Source organism: Aotus nancymaae, unplaced genomic scaffold, assembly GCF_030222135.1.
Source record: "Aotus nancymaae isolate 86718 unplaced genomic scaffold, 86718_ANA_hifiasm-v0.15.2.pri h1tg000007l, whole genome shotgun sequence".
In the NCBI taxonomy this organism is placed as follows: domain Eukaryota; kingdom Metazoa; phylum Chordata; class Mammalia; order Primates; family Aotidae; genus Aotus; species Aotus nancymaae.
Genome location: NW_026988418.1, coordinates 40,604,257 through 40,629,290, shown reverse-complemented (window position 1 = coordinate 40,629,290; position 25,034 = coordinate 40,604,257). Strand labels below are relative to the sequence as shown.

Genomic DNA, 25,034 nt, shown 5'->3' with positions numbered 1-25,034 from the left:
ACTCTATTGCCAGATCAAGTTTTGTAAACCTCACCCAGATTACTTCACCATTTGATTAGATTCCAGGAATCCATTTTCTGTTTGGCTGATGGCACAGGTTTTAAATCATTTAAATAACGTGAAGGAACTGAGAGGTATTGATACGTTTTTGTTAATTTGTAACACAGAGTATGCCAGAAGACTAGAAACAGCATGAAGTCTTATTTTAAAAAAGCAAAGCAGTAGTTTTGGAGATTGTTTTCCTGGGTATGCCTTTGGAGAAGAGGTAGAGAAATACAGACTTAGCTCATCAGCATCAAGAACATTTCATTAATAGTGTAAAATAAACCTTCTTAAATACTGTTAGCAGAAATTAATGTCAAACTTTGAGAGAAGTATCTAAAAAGGCACTTTTTGTTCATTTTAATATTTTCATTAATGTTTTGAATAGATGTACAGTGTGCTTATAAAATGTCAAAACAATTTAGCTGGCAAGGATAACTAAAACAACTTGTAAGTTCTGTCTTAAACTACAGACAGAAACCTATAGTATGAGCTACTTAAAAGTGTGTAATTAAAAAAAATATGGAATTCAGGTAGAAAAAGTTACATGAGTAAAACTTTGTTCAATTAATAAATTTTAAGACACTGTATGTACTAAGAGAATAAAAATGTATTGCTCTATTCCTTCAAGGAGCCTATAATTGAATATTCTGTGATAGAATTATTAAGCATTATGGGAGCAAAGGAGAGAGCAGTTAATTCTGATGGATCATTGAATTGGCTTTTGAGGAATAAGAGTTTTCTAGGAATTGAAAACAGGAGAGAGTCATCTCCTTTCTTCCCCTCCCCATTTTTCTTTAAGGTACTGAAAAATCAGAGTCAGGGGAGTGTTTATTAAGACAGATATATTTGTGAGCAAATAAAGAGTAGATTGGAATGAGAAACAACTACAGTTATTTAAATGGAATGATGATGGCCTGAGCTGGAGCAATACCAATAGAACAGAAAGAGTAGATAGTTGTTGTTTTTTTTTTTTCAAGACATTCTGGAGATAGAATAATTAGAGTTTATTGATTATATATTTTCAGGAGTTTGGTTTTTTATAGTCTCAAATATCCAACTGGTGAGTTGCTTAAAAAAGAAAAAAACAAATGAACTACCAGGCTGCATTACTAGGATTTTGTCCATAATAAGGGATATAATATTTAGTCCGTGTTGGTTAGGACACATTTACAATGTTGGCCTTATTTCTGAAAGCTATGCTTTAAGAAAAGTAGATAAAAAATTAGATATGTCAAGAGAAGGGTAGCTCATAAGAACCTTTAAAGGAATTGAGAGTGATTATTGTGGTGAAGGAAAGACTTGGTAGGAGTGAGTGAAGGGGTGGAGGGGACAGTTGTTTTCCGGTATTGAAGGGCTGTAATGGGTTGTTCCACAGAATAGAATTAGATCCAGGATACCACCAGACATTTTTTTTCTGAGAACTATGGGATTCTTTTAACTGTAGTTACAAATGATCAAAATTTGGAAATTTAACATTAATATAATACTGTTATGTAATTTATAGTCCATAGTCAAATTTTGTCACTTATCCTAAAAATTACTTTTATAGCTTTTTAAAATCAATGATCATACATTGCATTTAATTTCTTGTCTCTCCAGTCTTCTTTAATCCGGAATAGTTACTCAAATTATTTTTTATTAAATTTTTTTTTTTAGAGAGGGTCTCACTGTGTCACTTAGGCTGGTGTGTAGTGGCATGATAATGGTTCACTGCAGCTTCCACCTCCCTGGCCCAAGCAGTCCTTTAAAGTCAGCCTCCCGAATAGCTGGGACCACAGGCATGCGCTACCATGCCTGGCTAATTTTTTGTTTTTTTTTTTGTAGGGACAGAGTGTCACTATATTATCCAGGCAGGTCTCCAACTCCTGAGCTCAAGGGGTCCTCCTGCCTTGACCTCCCAAAGTGTTGAGATTACAGACATGAGCCCCAGCACCTGGCCTCACATTTCTTTCTTTTATTTTATTTATTTTTTGAGACAGGGTCTCACCTTGTTGCCCAGGCTGGAGTGTAGTGGCATAAATTTGGCTCACTGTAGCTTTGACCTGCTGGACTCAAGTGATCCTCTTGCTTTAGCCTCCTGAATAGCTGGGATTACAGGCCTGAGCCACCATGTCTGGCCTGGCCTCAAATTTCTCGACATTTTAAAGAGGTTAGGCCACTGGTGAAGTGTCCCTCAATTTGAGTTTCTGATGTTTCCTTGTGGTTAGATTCGGGTTGAGTACACTGATACTTTCTTTTTTTTATTTTTTATTTTTATTTTTATTTTATTGCGTCAAGGGTGGAATCAGGTACACTGATCCTTTCAATTCCAGTCACTATGTTCAAATTTCCCACTTTTCCATGTTTGTGATAATTTAGATTTTTTTGCTTTATGTTTAAAAATACCTTGTTGGGTGGGGCACAGTGGCTTATGTCGGTAATCCCAGCACTTTGGGAGGCCAACTCAGGAGGATCTTCAGCCCAGGAGTTTGAGACCAGCCTGGGCAACCAGCTTTGTCTCTACAAAAAGAAAAAAGAAAAGAAAAAATAAAAGCTGGGCATGGTGGCTTGTGCCTGTAGTCCTAGCTACTCAGGAGGTTTAGGTGGGAGGATTGTTTGAGCCCAAGAGTTCAAGGTTGCAGTGATCTATGATTGTGCCACTGCACTTTAGCCTGGGCAACAGAGCAAGATCTTATCTGGGAAAAAAAAAATTCCTTGTTAGCAATTTGAAACTATACTCAAGAAATGAAACTGCCCTAACTTGAAAAAAGAAAGCAATTTAGAGTGCCACTTTATGCCAGACATTCCATAATCTAATATGGAATGATAATTATTCAAGATTGGTGTGCCTTTTTCTTTCATGGAAGAGAAAAGTAGTTAATCTCTCCTCAGAGAGGTTGTAATTTGTTACCAGGTATCTAACCACCATGACTTTAATCATTCCTCTGTGACAGGGCAGCTAAGTGTCAGAAAAGCCAGTACAGTAGGATATGTCTTCCAGGCTAAATAACTTCTGAGGGTCCTTTTAGTCATTGCATTGGAAATTTACTTGATTTTTCTGTACCATTGTTAACTGTATGGTTTTCAGAGTGATTTTCATATAGAGTGTTCAGTGATTTTTTTTTTTTTTTTTTTTGCATTAAAGCAATTAAAGCTCAATTTAATGATGGCAAATTAGGGTAACAAATGCACTTAGAGTAAATTAGGAGTTTGGGTTCTTGAATTTTCCCAGAAAAATATTTATAAATGAAAAAATACGTGTTTGTATTTATTGTGTGTTTATAAATATGTGGTTCTTTTTAGATCACCTATTTCTAGATATAATTGGAAGAAATGGAAATCAATCCAGAATGGTAGAAAGCTTGAATTTGGTCATGATGGTAGCATGAAGTGCAGAGAGAAGCAGTCTGAGAGTTAGGGCCTAAAATAATAGGATAGAAGTAATGTGGCCTTCTGCAATTCCACATCTGGGTTATTCCTGAAAGGATTGAAGGAAGGGTCTTGAAGAGAGATTTGTACACCCATGTTCATAGCCACAGTGTTCACAATAGCTAGAATGTGTAAGCAACCCAAGTACCCATTAATGGATAAGCAAACTGTGGTATATGTGTAAGGAATATTATTTACCTCTAAAGAGGAAGGAGATTCTGACATGTTGCCACATGGAAGAACCTTGAGGACATTATGTTAAGTGACATGAGCCAGTCACAAAAAGACAGATATTATATGTTTCCACATATATGAGATATTTAGAGTAGTCAAAATCATAGAAACAAAAAGTAGAAGAGTAGTTGCCAGAGGCTAGAGGTGGGGGTTACGGGGAGTTAATGTTTAAGGAGTGTAGAGTTTCAGTTTTTACAAAATGGAAAGAATTTTGGAGATGGATGGTAGTGATGATTTACATTTCGAATATATCGAATTCCACTGAACCATACACTTAAAACTTATTAAGATGGTAAATTTTATGTTATATATATTTTGCCACAATAAAAAAAATATTGGGGAGGGGAGAAGTAACTGTGACCTCTCACTAAAGAGGCATACCCTTCTTTACCTTCTAGAAAATGAAATGTCAGCCAGGCACAGTGGCTCATTAATCCTAGCTTTTTGTAATCCCTGGAAGATTGAGAAGATTGAGATTGGAGGATCACTTTGAGTCCAGTAGTACCACTTCAGCCTGGGCAACATAGTGAGACCCTGTTTCTATAAAAAATTTAAAAAGTAGCTGGTTGTGGTGGCAAGCCCCTGTGGTTCTAGCTACTCGGGAGGCTAAAGCAGGAGTATTGCTCGAGCCCAGGAGTTTGAGGTGGCAGTGAGCTGTGATCCTGCCACTGCCCTCTAGCGTGGGTGACAAGAGTGAGATCCTGTCTCAAACACACACACACACTCACTCACTCACTCACTCTCTCTCTCTCTCCCCCTCTTTCCACAGCAGCTGAGCCCTGCCCTTCCCCAATCCCTACTCCTCTAGTAATATTTTGAAAGGAACATTTCATTTTCTTTTCTTTTCTTTTCTTTTTTTTTTTTTTTTTTTTTTTTGGTAATCAAAAGATAGGATTCAGCCTGTAATCCCAGCACTTTGGGAGGCCGAGGTGGGTGGATCACGAGGTCAAGAGATCGAGACCATCCTGGTCAACATGGTGAAACCCCGTCTCTACTCTGCGTGACAGAGTGAGACCCTATCTCTAAAAAATAAAAAAAAAATCCCAAACAATTTAGTCTTTAATTATTTTTATAATTATAAAATAATATTTATAATAATTTTAATAATTATTATAATTTTAATAATTATAAATAAATAATTATGTGGCTTAAATGGGAAACAAAAGCAGGATGCAAAACTGAGTGTGCGTTGTGTGAATTCTGATTTTAAAAATGCACATTGAAATAAGAATGGAAGAGAATACACTAATATGTTTTTGTTTTTATGAGACAGAGTCTTCCTCTGTTGCCCAGACTGGAGTGCAGTGACTTGGTCTTGGCTTGATGCAATCTTTGCCTCCCGGGTTCAAGTGATTCTCCTGAGTAGCTGGGACTACAGGCGTGTGCCATCATGCCCGGCTAATTTTTTGTATTTTTAGTAGAGACGGGGTTTCGCTGTGTTAGCTAGGATGGTCTTGATCTTCTGACCTCATGATCTGCCCGCTGCGGCCTCCCACGTGCCTGGCCTGTTTATCTGTCTGTTTGCTTTTTTTTAGTGTATTTTTTTGAGATGAAATCTTGCTTTGTTGCCTAGGTTGGAGTGCAGTGATGCGGTCTTGGCTCACCGCAACCTCTGCCTCTCAGGTTCAAGTGTTCTCCTGCCTCAGCCTCCCGAGTAGCTGGTATTACAGGCACGTGCCACTGAGCTGGGCTAATTTTTGTATATTTAGTAGAGATGGGGTTTTGCCATGTTGGCCAGGCTGGTCTCGAACTCCTGACCTTAGGTGATCGACCTGCCTCGGCCTCCCAAGTGCTAGGATTATAGGTAGGTAGGTGTAGGTAGGTAGGTGGGTAGGTAGGTGGGTGGGTAGGTAGGTAGGTAGGTAGGTAGGTAGATAGATAGATGATAGATAAAAGTGTTTTTAAATAAAAGCACAGATAAAACGAGGATATGTGTTGTTAGGCTAATGAAAATATTTTAATCAGAGGCTAGCAGGACCTTCGCTCAGAATTTCTCTTAGTGTTGAGTATTTGATAATTAAGTGCTAATGGCAACTTTATGAGAATCAACTATATGATCTGTTATGGCAGTTACAGTTTTTGAAATATTGAAACTAGCTTGGGAACTCTTTTACCTGTCCTGTAGATTCTTAGAGGTGGTGGAGAATCCAGCTAAGAAGTTGATGAATATACTAGTAAAAATGTTTGGGCCCTCTGAAGACAGTACAAATGCAAGAATTTAGAGCAGTACTGCATATCTGATTAAGATTCAAGGTCGCAGTATTTTGATATTCAGACCTTGACATTGATATCAAAAGATATTTCAGGGAGGACTCTGTCCTGTGAGAAATGGTAAAATATCCTAACTCGTTATGAATCTTTACCTTGATTTGTCTCCTTTAGATTTTTTTATTTGCTTTTAAGGTTTTTCCTAGTCTTACTTGTTCTTGATTGTTGTGTTGACAGAAACCATTGAGAATTGTTAAGACAGATGGAGCGTGGCTTTTAGAGAGGATTAAGTCGTCATTTATTTATTACCTGTGGCTGGCTTTTAAAAAAATACTGACATTAAATAACATCCTTAAAGCTAAAAATCACTGAATACAATTAATGGAAAATTTGACTTTTTTCCTAAATTTAACTAATTGACAAATTTTAAAAATATTTAAAGCAAGCAAAGAATTAACATTTTTTGAAAGCATTTTCAAAATGCCATATACATTAGACAGCTATGAAATATAGCTTTGTGAGGAAAACTTAAGTTGATAAAAAGAGAAACATACTTTTGTAAAAACTGAATATATAGATGGATCTTTACATCAGGTGTTTTACCTAGGCATTGCTGAATTATTTATACTTCAATTGTGAATGTCCATTGAAGATGGATGGCTGTCCAGAACTGAGATTATGTCTTAATGATAAGTACATAGTACTCAATATGTGCTAAATTAATGTATCTTTAAATGAATCAGTCTTGCTAGTCTAATAATCATTTTCAAGCTAGTCTGTTCCAGGATTTAACCAAGCTGGTTTGGACCTAAGAATGATACATGGTGCCTTCTCATCTCATTTCTTCTGAGTCATAGGTCAACAAAGGGATTTTATGGAACTGAAAAGTCCAGGGTGTTTATCTGACTTCAGGTTGAGCTAAGTCAAATGTTTAAATGGTGTCATATTAGTGCTCTGCTTCCTTCTGTCTGTTGCTCGACTGCTGACAAATTCAGCTTTATTTTTTGCTACCTGAAGAAAGGTTTTATCTATCTGCCTTGTCTGTCTGTCTCATTGGCTATTGTCATAGTCTGTTTGGGCTACTGTAATAGAAAACCATAGACTGGGTAGTGTATAAACAACAGCCATTTATTTCTCATGGTTCTGGAGGCTGAGAAGTCCAAGGGCAGATTAAGAGTTGGTGAGGGCCCAGTTCCTGGTTTATTAGTGGCCGTCTTCTCACTGTTTCCTCACATGGCTGAAGGGGCTTAAACTTGACTAAACCCAATCAAAGTAAAGGTAATTTTAGAAGAAAATTAATTTTGATCCTAAAAATCCTTTGTTTTATCACATTATATAAATATTAACTCTTTTATTGGCTTATGCTATGCTGTGGTTTGAACTGTCCCGTCCAAAACTCATGTTGAAAGTTAATCCCCAATGTGGCAGTATTGAGAGGTAGGGCCTTTAAAACTGATTGGATCATGAAGTCTCTGACCTCTTGAATGGATGAATGGATTAATTGGCTAATGGATTAATGGGTTCTCATGGGAGGGTAACTGCTGGCTTTATAAGAAGAGGAAGAGAGACCTGAACTAGCATATTAGCACATTCAGCCTTCTCACCTTGTGGTGCTCTGTGCTACCCCAGATCTCTTCAGAGAATCTTCATGAGCAAGAAGGCTCTCGCCAGAGGCAACTCCTTGACCTTGGACTTCTCAGCCTCTGTAACTGTAAGAAATAAATTTCTTGGCTGGATGTGGTGGCTCATACCTGTAATCCCAGCACTTTGGGAGGCAAAGGTGAGAGGATTGCTTGAGTCCAGGAGTTTGAGACCAGCTTGGGCAACATAGTAAGAACTTGTCTCTATGTAAAAAGAAAGAAAGAAAGAAAGGAAGAAATTTATTTTCCACAAATTACCTATTTCTGGTATTCTGTTATAGGCATAGAAAAAGGACTAAACTTGCTTTTCTGAAGTTTTCTAGTGTTGGAGATAGAAAGGAAATAAACATGACTGGCCCTTTTGGCATCAGGCCTTGTATATTGTCGTATGTTCAGTACCCATGCCTCTCCATAGATAGATGGATATCCTTTCCATCTCTATGAATGAAGAGAATGATTTTGTAGGAGAGACTGAATGACTTACAAAGAAGTATTAAATTCTCATCTCTAATTATCTGTTGTGTGGTATCATTTATTAAACAAGAAATATACACAGAAAACAGTAATAGACCTGTCAAAATATCTTCTTTTCTGCATCTGATTTGCACTGGGTTTCTCACAAATTTCATACAATTAGGGTATAGTTGTCCTTGATATTTTCAAATAAATCTCTTTTTTAACTTCTGGAAAACTTGAATGTTGACAGCCATTGGGAAGGTCTTATCATAGATCATGTATCTATTTTTCAGAATTATTCCTCTTTCTTTTGGAAGAATATCCTCATTCTAAGCATTTATAGAATTACTACAATGCAGAGAGCCATCGAGTCTCACAGATTGAACTCAATTTAGGCATTAAGACTTAGCTTTATATTCTGGCTTTATTAGTTGTGTGATCATAGGCATTTCTTGACTCTCTTGGCGTATACCATATTGGAAATGAAGATGATGCCTTGCCTGTCTACTTTTGAGGTTGTGGAAATATAATGAGCAAGTTCTTTGTTACTGTAAAGTACAGTGTCAGTAGAGTGGATAAGACTTTGTATTCTGCCACTTAACTAGCTTTGCAATACTGGGTAAAATATTTACTTACTTTTTTTGAGACAGGGTCTTACTCTGTCGCCCATCCTAGAGTTCAATGTTGTGATCTCGGCTCACTGCAGCCTCAGCCTGCTGGGCTCAAGAGAGATCCTCCCACCTCAGCCCCCCCTGAGTGGCTGGGCCCACAGATGCCTATCACTGCGCTTGGCTAATTTTTGTATTTTTTTGTAGAGATGGGATTTCTCCATCTTTGCCTAGGCTGGTCTTGAACTTCTGGGCTGAAGTGATCTGCCCGTCTTGGCCTCCCGTATTTAATTTTCTTAAGCCTCAGTTTTGTCATCTATTAAATAGGGATAATAATAGTACCTACTTCCAGAGGTTTTTGAGAGTTTTAAATAAGATAATACATAGAAAATATGGTGTCTGGTATATTGCACATAATAAATGTGGGCAATCATTATTTCATTTGTTGATTTTTATACTATGTGGGGCTACTCTATATTATTTATTTCAGTTAATTCTTAGGACAATTCTGTTCGGTAGGAAAGCTTCCCCCTCAACACCCCCAATTTCACAAATAAGAAATGGTGGTCAGGCCACAGCAAGTAAGTGGTTAGTTGGGACTGGAACCTAAAACTTGTGTGTTGTTTTTTTTAGTTGTCTTAGATGCTGCTTAAATAGATGCTCCAGGTGCATCTACACTGTATAGACCAGAGGTGTCCAATCTTTTGGCTTCCCTGGGCCACACTGGAAGAAGAATTGTCTTGGGCCACATGTAAAATACACTAGCAATAGCTGATGAACTGGGAAAAAAACCCCGCATAATGTTTTAAGAAAATTTACCAATTCGTGTTGGGCCTCATTCAGAGCCATCCTGGGCTGCGGATTGGACAAACTTGGTATAGACAGATCATTTTTATTCATGTTTATAGAGTTTTTCAGACTGAGTTTTGTGCATTTCCATTGTTTTCAAATATATCCCAATCTTCTAGATATCTTTAATTTGCTCAATGGGCTAGCACTTCTCTTGCAGAAATAAACATGCTGTGTTAATAGGTAACTAAGAACAGTTAACAATTTGTTTACAAACCACTAGACTCCTTGAATCCGGCCGGTTTAACTATTAGGGAGTGACTTTAGGTTTCACCTTGAGAAAGAGAAAAATACTCTGATTTTGTTTTGTCTTTGTAAAGAGCTTGCAAACTTAATTGCAAAACTGTAGTGACTTTATAGTGAAGGACAAAGGACCAAACAGACCCAGAAATGAAAAAGTACCTAATATATCTGGATGCAGGTTTTTGATGCTGAATCTGGGGAAGTAGAAATAGCCAATGTATTCAAAAGAAATTTTGGAACTATATTGAAGTTTTCTTTCTTTCTTTTTGTTTCTTTTCCTTTGGTATTTCATTTTCTGAACTTGAAAAACTAATGGAGAACTTTGAAATGTTCTTAGTCAAAGTACCTTCTACATGATGACCTTTCATATTTCACTCCGTTGCTGTAAAATGGGCAGCATTCAAGTGTAATATTTTACTTGGTGCTATATATTCATTAAAAATCTCTTTTTTAAAGACAGTTTTTGTGGAAAAATGTATATACTTGGGACCAAAATATTTTTCTGCTCATAATTTGTGAAGTTGAATCGATAAACCATTGGAAATAAGATGTGATTTATGAATTTTATCAACAACTTGGAATTTATCTTCTATGGGTATAAGTTGGGTATAAGTGTTTATGGTAGGTGTGGTGGATCACGCCTGTAGTCCTAGCACTTTGGGAAGCCGAGGCGGGTGGATCACCTGAGATCAGGAATTCAAGACCAGCCTGGCCAACTTGGTGAAACCCCATCTCTACTAAAAACACAAAAATTAGCTGGACATGGTACCATGTGCCTCTAATCCCAGCTACTTGAGAGGCTGAGACAGGAGAATCTCTTGAACATGGTGGGTGGGAGGTTGCAGTAAGCTGAGATAGTGCCACTGTACTCCAACCTGGGCGACAGAGACCAAAAAAAAATTCATTCTTTTACTACCTGAATTAGTCAGCAGAGAAATGAATAATGCACTTTCAGAAATGTGGAATTAACTGATTAGCATATAAAATCAGCATATAATCTGAAATTCACAGGAAAAAAGTGGGAGATAGTCTCTAATGGTTATGGGTCTGCAGCTTATAGAAAAAATATTGTTCCAAATGAGTCTTTTAAACTCCATTTATCTCCTTGAATTCACTTATTTTTATATTTTAGCTTTATTTCATACTCCTTTGGTACACTAATATCAAATACAATTATTGATTAATATTTAGAAATGACAGTCTGGCAGTTCTTTGTCTTTTTAAAACAACTTTTTGTATATGGTGTTATAATGTCAGTATCACTGCAGCTTCATTGTGGCTCTGAGTTATTCTATTTAATACTCCTTTGGTACACTAATATCAAATACAATTATTGAATAATATTTAGAAATGACAGTCTGGCAGTTCTTTGTCTTTTTAAAACAACTTTTTGTATATGGTGTTATAATGTCAGTATCACTGCAGCTTCATTGTGGCTCTGAGTTATTCTATTTAATTAACAAAAAGTTAAAAAATTTTTTTTACTAACCAGACTAATTTTCAGAAAAAATTTATGGGCTTACTGTGGGGTTATCAATTTTTTATTCTGTTAAAAAATGACATGAGAAAATGTAGGCAAACCTCCTTTCATACACAATTTCTAGCACTGAAAAAGAGGAATCACATTAATTCAGAATAAAGGAATTCTTTATATTGAGTAATCTAGCTTTATGGAAAATGGAATGTGTTTTCTGATTTTACCCATTTCACTGAAGACTATGTTTTGGATCTTAATGGCTTAAATATAGAATTTGATTCTTTGAGTTAATCTTTTCAAGATTATGTTCCATTTCTCTGGCAATTTTTTGTCGGTTATTAGAATTGTCATTTCTTTTATATTCTGATACAAGGACATTGGTGACTTTTGAGTTTCCAAAAACCTCTTTTCTCCTTTCCTTGTTTGACTTTATTTACTTCACAGCTTCAGCTGTGATTCATAAATTATGCTTTTGTGGACTATTCACACTCTGAGAATTAGGCTGAGGTTTTCTACTTCTAAAATTGAAGAATATGATATGAGGAGTTTACTCCCTCAGATTTTTCTTTGAACTAATATTTAGAGCATTCACTTATATACCACAAGCCATGCTAAAAAGTTTACTTCTATAATCTCATGTGCTTTTGACAGACAAAGCTACGTAGTAAGTACTGTCTTTATCTCTGGTTTATGAATGAGGAGAAATGGCTGATTCAGAATCATCTAGTTATACCTTGGGCAACTGCGTTGGACTTAGCTGGAATAAATAAATGAATCAAAAGTCAATAAAAGTATGTTTATTTTACTTATTTTTTGAGAAGAAGGGGTTTCACTCTTTATTGCACAGGCTGTCTTGAAGTCCTAGGTTCAAGAGATCTTCCTGCTTCAGCCTCCTGAGTAGCTGGGACTTTAGGCACATGCCACTGCAGCTGGCAATTTTATTTTTAAATCAATCATATAATGAGTACTTACAGTGTGACAGATTGTGACAGACATTGTTCTAATTGCTTTACATTTTACATGGTTTTAAAAAAATTTTTTTTGTGGGGGACGGAGTTTCGCTCTCGTCACCCAGGCTGGAATGCAAGGGCAAGATCTTGGCTCACTGAAATCTCTGCCGCCCAGGTTCAAGGGATTCTCCTGCCTAAGACTCCCTGTGCCTCAGCCTCCCTAGTAGCCGGGATTATAGGCATGCACTACCATGCCCAGCTAACTTTTTATTTTTGATAGAGACGGGATTTCTCCATATTGGCCAGGCTGGTCTTGAAACTCCTGACCTCAGGTGATCCACCTGCCTCGGCCTCCCAAAACAGGCCCTTAAACACCGTCTTGGGCCTGTGTTTTAAGGTAAATCTTAGAAATAACATAGTTGTGTTGTTTACCTCTTTGTTTCATTTTTGTTGCCTTTCCAACCAGATTCTAAAATTTTTGAAAGTGATCATGTTTTAAAGATGAGATTAAAAAAAAATTGAGAAGTCATTTCTCAACTTTCCAGAATATAGCTCCAAACCAGGAAGTTAAAAAGGCTTCAGAGCAGCCAAAATAGGTGTCATGAAGTACACTCTGTTTCATCCACCCACTCACCTACTCACCTACTCACTTATTTATTATTGTGGCTAAAACTGCCTGCCTTCATGTTCCTGCTTTAATGCCAATGAGCACAGAGGTGTTGGACAAATTACTTCAGTTTTCTCATCACTAAAAATATTAATCGAGGATGCATCATAGAATAATTGTACATATTAAATGAAATAATACATAGTCTTAGAAAGTGCCCAGCACAGAATATTCACATCTTAAATGTTAACCTCTTGCAGTTCATTTGTTTATCAACATTTGAATGTTGAAAATGTGCTACGCGTTATATTCAGTGCCTGGGCTTTAATGGTAAACAAGGTAGAGCTGGCATCTTCTTTCACTCCACTGTTGGGGGAAATCAGAGGAGGCCTGATGGTAGTGTGAATCCTTATGGGAGAACCACGATGAAAAGGAAATTTCTAAGATAAGGGAGTATATCGAATCCTTAAGAAGATTTTCTGGAGAAGGCAATGCAGGTATTATTAAAGGACTAGTATTTCATCTCCAGGTTTTTCATTACTGGCTCGCTGACCTTGGGCAAGTTAACTTCTCAGTGCGTCTCATCACTAAACTGGGAATTCTGTAGTAATTGTGATGAGTATTAAATGAGACATGAAAGGCTTGTGTATATGGCTTTGAATTATTAAGTGCTTAATACATATTAGCAAGCATCATTATATTAATAATTATTACTATGAAACTGAGAAAAAGGGTAAAATGAAGTTTATGCAAGTAAAATAGGGTGTGAGGGATGGGAGGGAAAGGATATTCCATGCAGAGAAAACTTTTGAAATAAGACATGGAAGGTGAGAGAGAGTGAGAGTGGGGTCTCTCTGTATCCTCAGAGGATTGGTTCTAGAGACCCCTCTCCCCACCCCCACCAGGATACTTAAAATCTGAGGATGCTCAAGTCTCATATAAAATGCCATAGTGTTTGCATATAATCTATGCACATCTTTTTTATACTTTGAATTATCTCTAGATTACTTATAATACCTAATAAAATGTGAATGCTATATAAATAGTTGTAATACTCTATTTTAAAATTTATATATATATTTTTATTGTTTATTTATTTATTTTTGAGATGGAGTGTTGCTCTGTCGTCAGGCTGGAGCGCAGTGGCACAATCTCGGCTCACTGCAATGTCCACCTCCCACGTTCAAGTGATTCTTCCGCCTCAGCCTCCTGAGTAGCTGGGATTACAGGCACGTGCCACCACGCCCGGCTAATTTTTGTATTTTTAGTACAGATGGGGTTTCACCATGTTGGCCAGGATAGTCTCGATCTGTTGACCTCGTGATCTGCCTGCCTCGGCCTCCCTAAGTGCTGGGATTACAGGAGTGAGCCACCGCACCCGGCCGTTGTTTTTTTTTTTTTTTTTTTTTTTTAATATTTTTGATTCAAGATTGATCGTATCTGTGGATACAGGGGAACAGTAGTTTGTTTGAGATTGGAGGCATTGCTGGGGATTTGACAGAGATGAAACTGCAGAGATTAAGGTAGGGCCAGATTATAAAGGGCTTTGTCATAGATAGTCACTGAAGGGTTTAATGAGGGAGACTTGATGTAATTAGGTAGGCAGATTTGCACTATTAATAGAGTGAAGATAATGGATTGGATAAGGGCAAGATTTGATGTGGGAGACCCAGTATGAAGCTGTTGTACCAATTGAGGCAAGAGATGTTAGTGGTCAGACAGAAATTGAAGTACAGTCATATGCTACATAACTAGGTTTTGGTCAATGACAGATCATATATACCGTGGTGGGCCCCATAAGATTATAACAGCTGAAAAATTCCTATTGCTTAGTGATGTGGTAGCTGTAATAAGGTTGTTCTGTAATGCATTACTCATGTGTTTGTGGTGATACTGGTGCAAAGTAAACTGCACTACAGTGTGGCACATACAATTAGGTATAGTATATAATATTTGATAATAAATGATTACATTACTGGTTTATGTATTTACTATTTATAGTTATTTTAGAATGTACTCCTTTTATTTACAAAAAAAAAAAGAAAATAAGTTAACTGAAAAACAGCCCCAGGCAATCATTACGAGGTATTCCAGAAGAAAGCAGTGTTGTCATATGAGATGACAACTTCATGGGTGTTACTGCTCCTGTAGTCCTTTCAGTGGGACAAAATGTGGAAGTGGAAGACAATGATTGTTTTTCTGTTTTGAGACAGGTTCGTTCTTTGTTGCTCAGGCTGGAGTTCAGTGGGATGAACATGGCTCACTGCAGCCTCGATCTCCCAGTCTCAAGCGATCCTCCTACCTCACTCCCCCAAGTAGCTGGGACTACAGGTGCACGCCACCACTCATGGCTAATTTTTGTATTTTTTGTAGATGTGGGGTTTTGTCACGTTGCCCAGGCTGGTCTCAAACTCCTGAGCTTAAGTGATCTGCCAGCCCTGGCTTCCCAAAGTGTTGGAATTACAGGCATGAGCTGTCATGCCTGGCTAGAAGACAATGATATTGATCCTGATCCTGACCTTGTGTAGGTCTAGACTAAGGTGTGTCTATTTGTCTTAGTTTTTAACCAAAGAAACTTAAAAGAATTAAAAACAAAACAGCATATAGAATAAGAATATAAAGAAAGAAAATATTTTTGTGTAGCCATACAATGTGTTTTAAGCTAAATGTCATCAAAAGAGTCAAAAAGTTAAAAAATAAAAATTTATAATGTAAAAAAGTTATAAGGCTAATTATTGAAGGAAAAACAAATTAATGTAATTTAAGTATACAGTGTTTGTAAAGCCTACAGTAGTATACAGTAATGTCCTAGGCTTTCACATTCACTCACACTCGCTAACTGCCAGTCTTGCAAGCTCCATTCATGGTAAATGCCCTATGTATGTGTACCACTTAAAAATCTTTTGCACTGTATTTACTGTACCTTTCTTGTGTTTAGATACACAGATACCTTTGTGTGACTGTTGCCTATGGTATTAAGTACAGTAACATGCTGTACAGGTTTGTAGCCTAGAAGTGGAGCGATAGGCTATACCATATGGCCTAGGTATGTAATAGACTATACCATCTAGGTTTGTGTGAGTACATTCTATGATATTTGCACAGTGATGAAATTGCTTGATGCTTTCTTAGAACATGTTCCCATTGTTAAGTGATGCTTGCCTATTTAGGAAGTATAATTGAAGGAATATGGTGAACTTTGTCACATTCCCAGCAATACAGTCTGATTTTCTTTTCTTTTTTTTGAGGCAGGATCTCACTTTGTCACCCAGGCTGGAGTGCAGTGGTGCAAACAAGGCTCACTACAGCCTTAACCTCCCAGGCTCGTGTGATCCTTCTGCCTCAGCACCCCCGAGTGACTGGGACCACAGGTGTGTACCACCACACTTGGCCAAGTTTTTCTGTAGAAACAGGGTTTTGTCATGTTTATCAGGCTTTAATTTTTTATTTTTATAGAAATGGGGTCTCTATGTTGCCCAGGCTGGTCTTGAACTTCTGAGTTCAAGCGATTGTCCTCCTAGAGTGCTGGGATTATAGACATGAGCCACTGTGCTCAGCCTTGATTTTCTTAAATATATCTTCCTAAGGAACAAGAGCCAGAGAAAAGAGATAAAAGGAGAAGATGCCACAAAAGGAATTGATGGCCTAAGGGAGAATTTTTATCTCAGGAGAACTAACCTTTCAGAAAAAGCAGATTAAATTTCTTCTTCACTCTTGTGCTGTGACATTATTAGTACCAAAAAGGAAGGAATAAAAAAAAACCAAAACTTCTGGGCACAGTGGCTCATACCTGTCATGTAATCCCAGTGCTTTGAGAGGCCAGGAGTTTGAGACCAGTCTAGGTAACATATTGAGATCCTGTCTATGAAAAAAAATAATAATAAAAAAATTGACTGATCATAGTGGCACATACCTGTAGTTCTAGCTGGTTGGGAGGCTGAGGATGGAGGATTACTTGAGCCCAGGAGTTTGAGGCTGCAGTGAGCTATGATCCCTGCAGTACTCTGGCCTGGGCAACAGAGTGAGACCCTGCCTGGAAAAAAAAAAAAAAGAATATCATAAATGATTGGATATATGTATGTGTGGACAGGCTGTGTGACAGAGAAAAAAGAATTAAAAAGGTGACTCTGGGGTTTTAGTTTGGACAGTAGGGTATGTTATACTATCATTTATTTAGATAAATAAATCTAGAGAAGGAGCAAGGTTATTAGGACTGAAAGGAAGATGGAGAATTCAGTTTCTTTTTTTTTTGAGATGAAGCTTCATTCTGTTGCTCAGGCTGGTTGCAGTGGTGTGATCTTGGCTCACTGCGACCTCCCCCTCCCAGGTTTAAGCAAGTCTTATGCCTCACGTCCCAAGTAGCTGGGATTACAGGTGCCCACCACCACACGTGGCTAATTTTTGTATTTTTAGTAGAGACAGGGTTTTGCCATGTTGGCCAGGCTGGTCTTGAACTCCTGACCTCAGGTGATTCCCCCGCCTCGGCCTCCCAAAGTGTTGGGATTACAGGCATGAGCCACCATGGCCAGCTGTGAATTCAGTTTTGAATAAGAAGAATTGAGGTTTTTTTTTTTTCTCTCTCTTTTTTTAGAGACAGGGTCTCGCTCTGTCACTCAGACTGAAGTGCAGTGGTGCTATTGCAGCTCACTGCAGCCTTGACCTCCTGGACTCCAGCAATCCCCTGCTCAGCCTCCAGAGTAGCTGTGACCTCAGGCAGGCACCACCACACCAACTAATTTTTTCATTTTATTTTTTGAAGAGATGGGGTCTCGCTGTGTTGCCTAGGCTGGTGCCAAACTCCTAGACTCAAGTGGGCTTCCTACCTTGGCCTCACCAAGTGTTGGGACAACAGACATGAGTCACCATGCCTGGCTAGAGTTTGAGGTTCTTACTGAGTCTAGCAGACCGTTGGATGTATGGAACTAAGCTCAGAGGGAAAATGTAGACGTTGACATTTAGATTTAGTATCCTTCATCATAGTGAAGTTGAGTGTACAATGATAAAAGGGCAGGAACAGGAGGAGGACTAGGACAGAACCTTGAGGAATACTGCCTGGGCGGAGGAAAAGTAGTTTGAGAATCTTTGATTTACTCTCTCTCAAAGTCCCACATTCAGTGTATTAGTGAATTATTGGGCCTGCCTTCATAATCTAAATTGAAGTGGACAATTTCTTACCACTTCCACTAATACTGAACTATTATTTCTCCTGTAGTAATAATAACCTCCCAAACCATGTTCAGTTTTTCTATTATTTTGCTCTCTGCAGTCTGTTCTCCACACAGTAGTCTGAATGATCCTTTTAAAATATCAAATTATGTTATTCCCTTTATCAAAATTCTCCAGTGACTCTCATCTCACTAGGTATAAAATCCTAAGTCCTTATGGTAGCCTAGCAGACCCTACATGATTGCTTTTTAAATGTTAGGTCATGGCCAGGTGTGGTGGTTTATGCCTATAATCCTGGCACTTTGGGAGGTTAAGGAGGGAGGATCACTTGAGCCCAGGAGTTTGAGACCACCTGGGACCACATAATAAGACCCTGTCTCTATTAAAAAACAAAATTTAATTTTAGGCCATTAGAGAGTTCCTCCCTGAACATGCCATCATTCTTTATTATCTTACATTGCTTTATTTTTTTGTAGTGTTTCTCACCTGACATAATTTGTATTTGATTTGTTTATACAAAGTGTAAGCTTTGTGAAAGCAGGCACTTTTTGTTTGCCTTTGCACTCCCAGTGACCAGAATAGTGCCAAGACCACAGTTGGTCCAAATTAATGTTTGTTGAGTGAATGGATATATGACAAAATTGGATCAGCGTCATTTTCCTGCTTAAGCTTTTAATTTTTTTATCACCCTTGATTACTACCGATTGATTGATTGATGAGACAGGGTTTCTGTCACCCGGGCTGGAGTGTATTAGCCTGATTTTGGCTCATTGCAGCCTTGACCCCCCCAGCTTCAGGTGATCCTCCCACCTCAGCCTGCCCAGCAGCTGGGACTATAGGCATGCACCACCATACCCAGCTAATTTTCGTATCTTCATAGAGACGGGGTTTCACCATGTTGTCCAGGCTGTTCTTGAATTCCTGGGCTCAAGCGATCCGCCTGCCTTGGCCTCTCAAAATGTTGGGGTTACAGGCATAAGCTACTGTGCCTGGCCTTGATCACATTTATTATTGTACTCTTGTTCCTCTCCCATTGCGCGCTGAGTTCACATTTACACAGAAGCCAGAACAGTCTTTTAAAAACGTATGTTAGATGTGTCATTCTCTTCTTTAAAATTCTTCAATAGAATAAATAATTCAAATAAAACTTTAAAAAGGTAAAAAGAAACATAAAACAACCGGATCAAGGCTGGGTGGCTCACGCCTGTAAATCCCCGCACTTTGGAAATAGCCTGAGGTCAGGAGTTTGAGACCAGCCTTACCATCATGGTGAAACCCCGTCTCTACTAAAAATACAAAATTAGCTGGGCATAGTGGCGGCTGCCTGTAGTTCCAGCTACTCAGGGGGCTGTGGTAGGAGAATCACTTGAATCCAGGAGGTGGAGGTTGCAGTGAACTGAGATTGCGCCACTGCACTCCAGCCTGGGCAACAAGAGTGAAACTCTGTCTCAAAAAGAAAAAAATACCCATCAAATTTCTACCATAGCTTAGAGAGCTCTTTATGGTCTGGAATTTGTCCACTTGAAAGCTCAATTTATGATGCTTTTTCCACTTTGCCTGTTAGGTTTCAACTTCATTGGCCTTGTTCCAGTTTTGCTGATATGCCATGCCCTTTTCTATTTCAAGACCTGTACGGATACTGTTCCCCTTACTTCATAGTTTTTGTTTTTGTTTTGTTTTGTTTTTTAACCTTACTGATTTATTCTCCATACTTTAAGTTTGAATAATGTCCCAATAATGATGTTTAACGTACATTTTCTAGGCACAAAGAAAATGAAAAATAAGATAGGCATTGCTATAAAACAGTTTTAATGGATGAAGCAAACAAGTGAATAGATTAGTATAATAAATAGTAATCTTGAAACTCCTGGTTGGGGAATAGTTTGAGGGAGGGTGGGCAAGCTTACTGTCTTGTACCATACCACTTTTTAAAGGTAAGTGGTAAGGTAAGAGCTATGTACAAGGTTCCCTGGGGACACAGGTTCTTGGAGAAGGTGGGTGCATCTGATCTGTGACTTAAAGGACAAGATAAATAGTAGGTGAGCAAGGAAAGGAAACATGTTTGAGGCAGAGGTGATAGTTTTTGGCTGTTCATCATATCCTTAGAACTCTTAAATTTTATGATAGTTCATCTACATTTTATGATAGTTCATCAAGCTATGCATTTATGATTTTGCACTTCTCTTTCTATGTACTGTCTTTTAACAGAAAAGTTAAAAGTAATACAAAATTGAAAAAGGACAAAAAATTGCCGGGCACAGTAGCTCATGCCTGTAATCCCAGCACTTGGGGAGGCAGTCAGGTGCAGTGAGGCAGTCAGATGCAGTGAGTGGAGATTGCGCCGCCGTATTCCAGTGTAGGCAACAGAGCGAGACTTCGTTATAAAAAATAAATAAATTACAGCTGGACTGAATTCCAGACCTGTGGAACTAGAAACTCCTGTTTTCTTTTTTCTTTAATGTCCCAGGTGATTCTGATACTTTGCTGTAGTTGAAAATTTCTGTCGTATGAGATTGAAATTTAGATCTGGTTAGCTCCTGGGGAAGATTTAGAGTAGAATTAGATAGAGATGGAAAGGCCAGGTAGTTTGTATCTCCGTTAAGATGCTAAGATTTTAACTTGTGTCTCTGAAAGTGTTTTGTTTCTTGGATTTATTTTGAAATAGTTTTATTGAGGAATAATTGGCTGTAGATACTTAAAGTATATAATTTGATATATTTTGATAAATGTATATACTGTGTAACCATCACTGCAATCAATATTATTATCATATCCATCTCCCCAAAGTTTCCTCATACTATTTTCTGAGACTTCCTACTGCTGCTCACTTCTCCCACATCCTCTGGTAATCGCTGATCTGCATTCTGTCACCATAGATGGATGCTAGATGTTGTTAAAACCTCTTTTCTGTATTTGTATAGAAGATCTTATGTTTTGTTTTGTTTTTTCCCCTTTTCGGTTTTGTTTTTTCCGTCTGTTAATATAGAGTGAATTGCATTGAACCAACCTTATGTACATGTAAGCCAATCTTACATTTTTGGGGATAAACACCATTTGGTGATGGTATATTATTTTAAAAATATTATTAGATTTGGTTTGTTAAAAACTTGTTTGGAGTTTTGCCACTATGTTTATGAGGAATATGGGTTTGTAGTTCTATTTTCTTGTAATGTTTTTGTCTGATTTTGAAATCAGACTAATGCTGGCTTCATGGAATGAGTTGGGAAATCTTCCTCTTCAGTTTTCTAGAAGAATTTGGGTAGAATTAGGATTATTGTTTCCTTAAACATGTATCAAGTGTCATAGCTAGAATTCACCAGTGAACTCACCTTGACCTGGAATTTATTTGTTGCTAAGTTTTAAACTATAACTTCACTTTCTTTAAGGATATTTAAGAAATAAATTCTTGAGTGAGTTTTGGGGGCGTTTGCAGTTTTTCATGGAATTCGTTGGGTTTATTGATATGAAGTTATTTGTAATATTCTCTTATCTTTTAAAAAAGTTGAGATAAACACATACCATAAAATCACCCTTTTAAAGTATACAATTCAGTGATTTTTAGTATATTTACAAAATAGGACAACAATCAACAGTACCTAATTGCAGAATACTTGCATCACTCCAAAAAGAAACCCCATACCCCTAGCACTCACTTTCTACCATTGTCCCTACAGTCCCACCCACAGTCTCTGCAATCACTTATCTCCTTTTTGTCTGTATGAATTTGCCTATTCTGTATTTCTTTCTTTCTTTCTTTCTTTTTTTAAAAGACAGAATCTTGCCCTTTTGCCCAGGTTGGAGTGCTGTGGCATGATCATGGCTCACTGCAGCTTCAAACTCCCAGACTCAAGCAGTCCTCCTGCCTCAACCTTCGGAGTAGTTGGGACTACAGCCATGTGCAACTATACCTGGCTAAATTTTTTATATTTTGTAGAAACAAGATCTTACCATGTTGCCCAGGCTGGTCTCGAACTCCTGTGGTTCAGGTGATCCTCCTGTCTAGGCCCCTCAAAGTTCTGGGATTATAGATGGGAGCCATTGCACCTGGCCTATTCAGGATATTTCATATAAATGGGAATCATACAATATGTAACCACTTGTAACTGACCTCTTTCAGTTAGCATAATGTTTTTAAGGTTCATCCACGTTATAGCATTTATCAAGACCTCATTCCTTTTTATGACTGAATAGTATTTCATTGTATTGTTAAAATATACCTTGTTTTGTTTATTCATTCAGCAGTTGATGGACATTTAAGTGGTTTCCACTTTATGACTATTATGAATAAGGCTGCTATGAACATTTTTGTACAAGTTTTTGTGTGGACATGTGTTTTCCTTTATTTTTGGGTGTATACCTAAGAATCGAATTCCTGGGTCATACGGTAATTCCATGTTTAACTTGTTGAGGAACTGCCAAACCATTCTCCAAAGCAGCTGCACCATTTTGCATTCCCACCAGCAATGTATGAGGGTACAATTAACTCTACATCCTTGCCAACACATTTTTTTGTTGTCTTTTTTATTGTAGCCATCCTAGTGGGTGTGAAGTATCTCACTGTGGTTTTGATTTGCATTTCCCTGAGGGCTAATGATATTGAGCATTTTTTCATGTGCTTATTAGCTATTTGCATATCTTATTTGCAGAAACATCGGTTTAAGTCTTTTGCCCATTTTTAGATAATGTTTATTCTTTTATTAAGTTATAAGGATTTTTATAGACAGACAATTACAAATATTTTCTCTCATTCTATGGGTTATCTTTTCATTCTCTTGAGTTCTTGGAAGCACAAAGGTTTTAATTTTGATGATCCCCACTTACCTGTATTTTTCTTTGGTTGCTTGTGCTTTTTCAATTTTTATTTTTTAATTGTGGCAGAATATATGTACATAAAAGTTACCATTTTAACTGGTTTTTTTTTTTTTTTTTTGAGATGGAGTTTTGCTTTTGTTGCCCAGGCTGGAGTGCAGTGGCGGGATCTCAGCTTACTGCAGCCTCCGCCTCCTCAGTTCCAGCAATTCTCCTGCCTCAGCCTCCAGAGTAGCTGGGATTACAGGCATCCACCACCATGCCCAGTTAAGTTTTGTATTTTTAGTAGAGACGGATTTTCACCATGTTGGCCAAGATGTTCTTGATCTCCTGATATTGTGATCCGCCTGCCTTGGCTTCCCAGAGTGCTGGGATCACAGGTGTGAGCCACCATGCCTGGCCCCATTTTAATCATTTTCAAAGTTTATAGTTTAGTGGCATTACAGTCTCACATTGTGTGTAATCATCACTATGGTCCATCTTCAGAATGTTTTTCATCTTGCATAATTAACTCTGTACTCATTAAGCAATGACTGGACATTTCCCCCTCCCTCAGTCCCTAGCAACTACCATTCTGCTTTTTGTTTTCATTAATTTGACAATTTTAGGTAAACTCATATAGTAAGTGGACTCACACATTTGTCCTTGTTGGTTACGCTTTTAGCTTCATATGTAAAAAACTTGTTTAATCCAAGGTCACAAAGATTGCACCTATGTTGTCAGCTGCGAATGGTTTTTATTTTTTATTTTTAAAGACAAATTCTCTCTGTCCCCCAGGCTGGAGTGCAGTGGCATGATCTTGATTCATTACAACCTCCTGTGCTCAAGTGATTTTCCTACCTCAGTCTCCCGAGTAGCTGGGATCACAGGCACACACCACTATGTGCAACTAATGTTGTTTATTTTTTGTAGAGATGGGGTCTCGCTATGTTGCCCAGGCTGGTCACAAACTCCTGGGGCCCAAGCTATCCTCCTGCCTCAGCCTCCTAACGTCTGGGTTTACAGGTGTGAGCAACCATGCCCAGCAAGAACATTATCATTTCAGTGCTTATGTTTAGGTCTTTGATTCATCCTGAGTTAACTTTTGTATATGGCATAAGATAGGGGTCCCATGTCTTTTGTAGGTGGATAGCCACTTGTCCTAGCAGCATTTGTTGGAAAGATTATTATTTCCTCATTGAATTGTTTTGGTACCCTTGTTGGGAAAATATAGAACCATCTTTTAAAATATGTATAGAATCTGTAGTAACATCTCGTCTTTCTTAATATTGATAATTTGTATTTTGTTTCTGGTGAGTTAGAGATTATCAATTTTATTGATTTTTCTTAAGAAATCACCTTTTGGGTCATTGATTTTTCTCTATTGCTTTTTAGTTTTCTATTTCACTGATTTTTGCTCATTATTATTTTTTCTTTTTTTCTGTGGATTATAGTATCCTTTCTTTTTGTAGATTCTTAAGGTAGCAGCCGACTTCGTTGAGACCTTTTTTTCTAATACATATTTACTGCTTTAGATTTCTCTGTAAATACTGTTTTTACTGCTCCCCAGAGATTTTGATATGCTGCATTAATTCCCTTTGATTTCTTCTTTGACTTAATGGGTCATTTAGAAGCATGTTATTTATTTCCAGGTATTTGATGATTTTTGAGATTTTTTTTTATTACTGATTTCTGATTTAATTTCATTGTGGTCACAATTTATATGACTTGAATCTTTTAATGTTCATTTATTGTTATTCTTTCCAAGTAACTGTTTCCAAATTACTAAACTGCTTGGAACTGTTTTTAGACTGTTTATAGTTGAAATGGCTGTCCTAAAGTGATTTTTGATAAAGTTAAGTTTAAATCTATCACCTTGCTATAGGCTTTCTATTTCTTCTATGTGCTCTTTGTTCCCTTTCTTCTCTTATTCTGCTGTCCTTTGCATTGAGTGTTTTAAACATGTACTTATTTTGTTTCTTTTGTTAGCTTATTAACTATTACTTTTTCTCCGTTCATCTGCTTTTTAGTGGTGATTTTAAGATTTATAGTATACATCTAATTTATATAGTGTACTTTGAAGTGCTGTTATACCACTTAACATGTACCATAAGAATCTTACATTGTGTGTTCCCTTTCCCACATTTGTGCTATTACATTTTATTCCCATTTATGTTATAAATCATACAGTATATTGGTATCTTTTTTGCTAGTCAGTTATTTTTAAATGTTTAAAAACTAAGGGGAAAAGTTTTTTTATTTTTTTTTTTTTTGAGATGGAGTTTCATTCTTGTTGCCTAGGCTGGAGTGCGGTGGTGCGATCTTGGCTCACTGCAGTCTTTGCCTCCTGGATTC

General features: G+C 37.5%; 1 protein-coding gene across 8 annotated transcripts in view; it reads left to right on the top strand.

Moving 5' to 3' along the window:
- The window catches only part of ZZZ3 (zinc finger ZZ-type containing 3), a 129,983-nt gene that overhangs the window by 18,960 nt on the left and 85,989 nt on the right, over positions 1–25,034 (top strand). The window contains exon 1 of one of the 8 annotated variants that reach the window (XM_064372522.1): positions 15,854–16,096. The exons of the other annotated variants lie outside the window; for them this stretch is intronic. The gene's annotated coding sequence lies outside the window, so the exon portion shown is untranslated. Of the gene's footprint in view, positions 1–15,853; positions 16,097–25,034 lie in introns of those variants that run through there. 8 annotated transcript variants of the gene reach the window in all.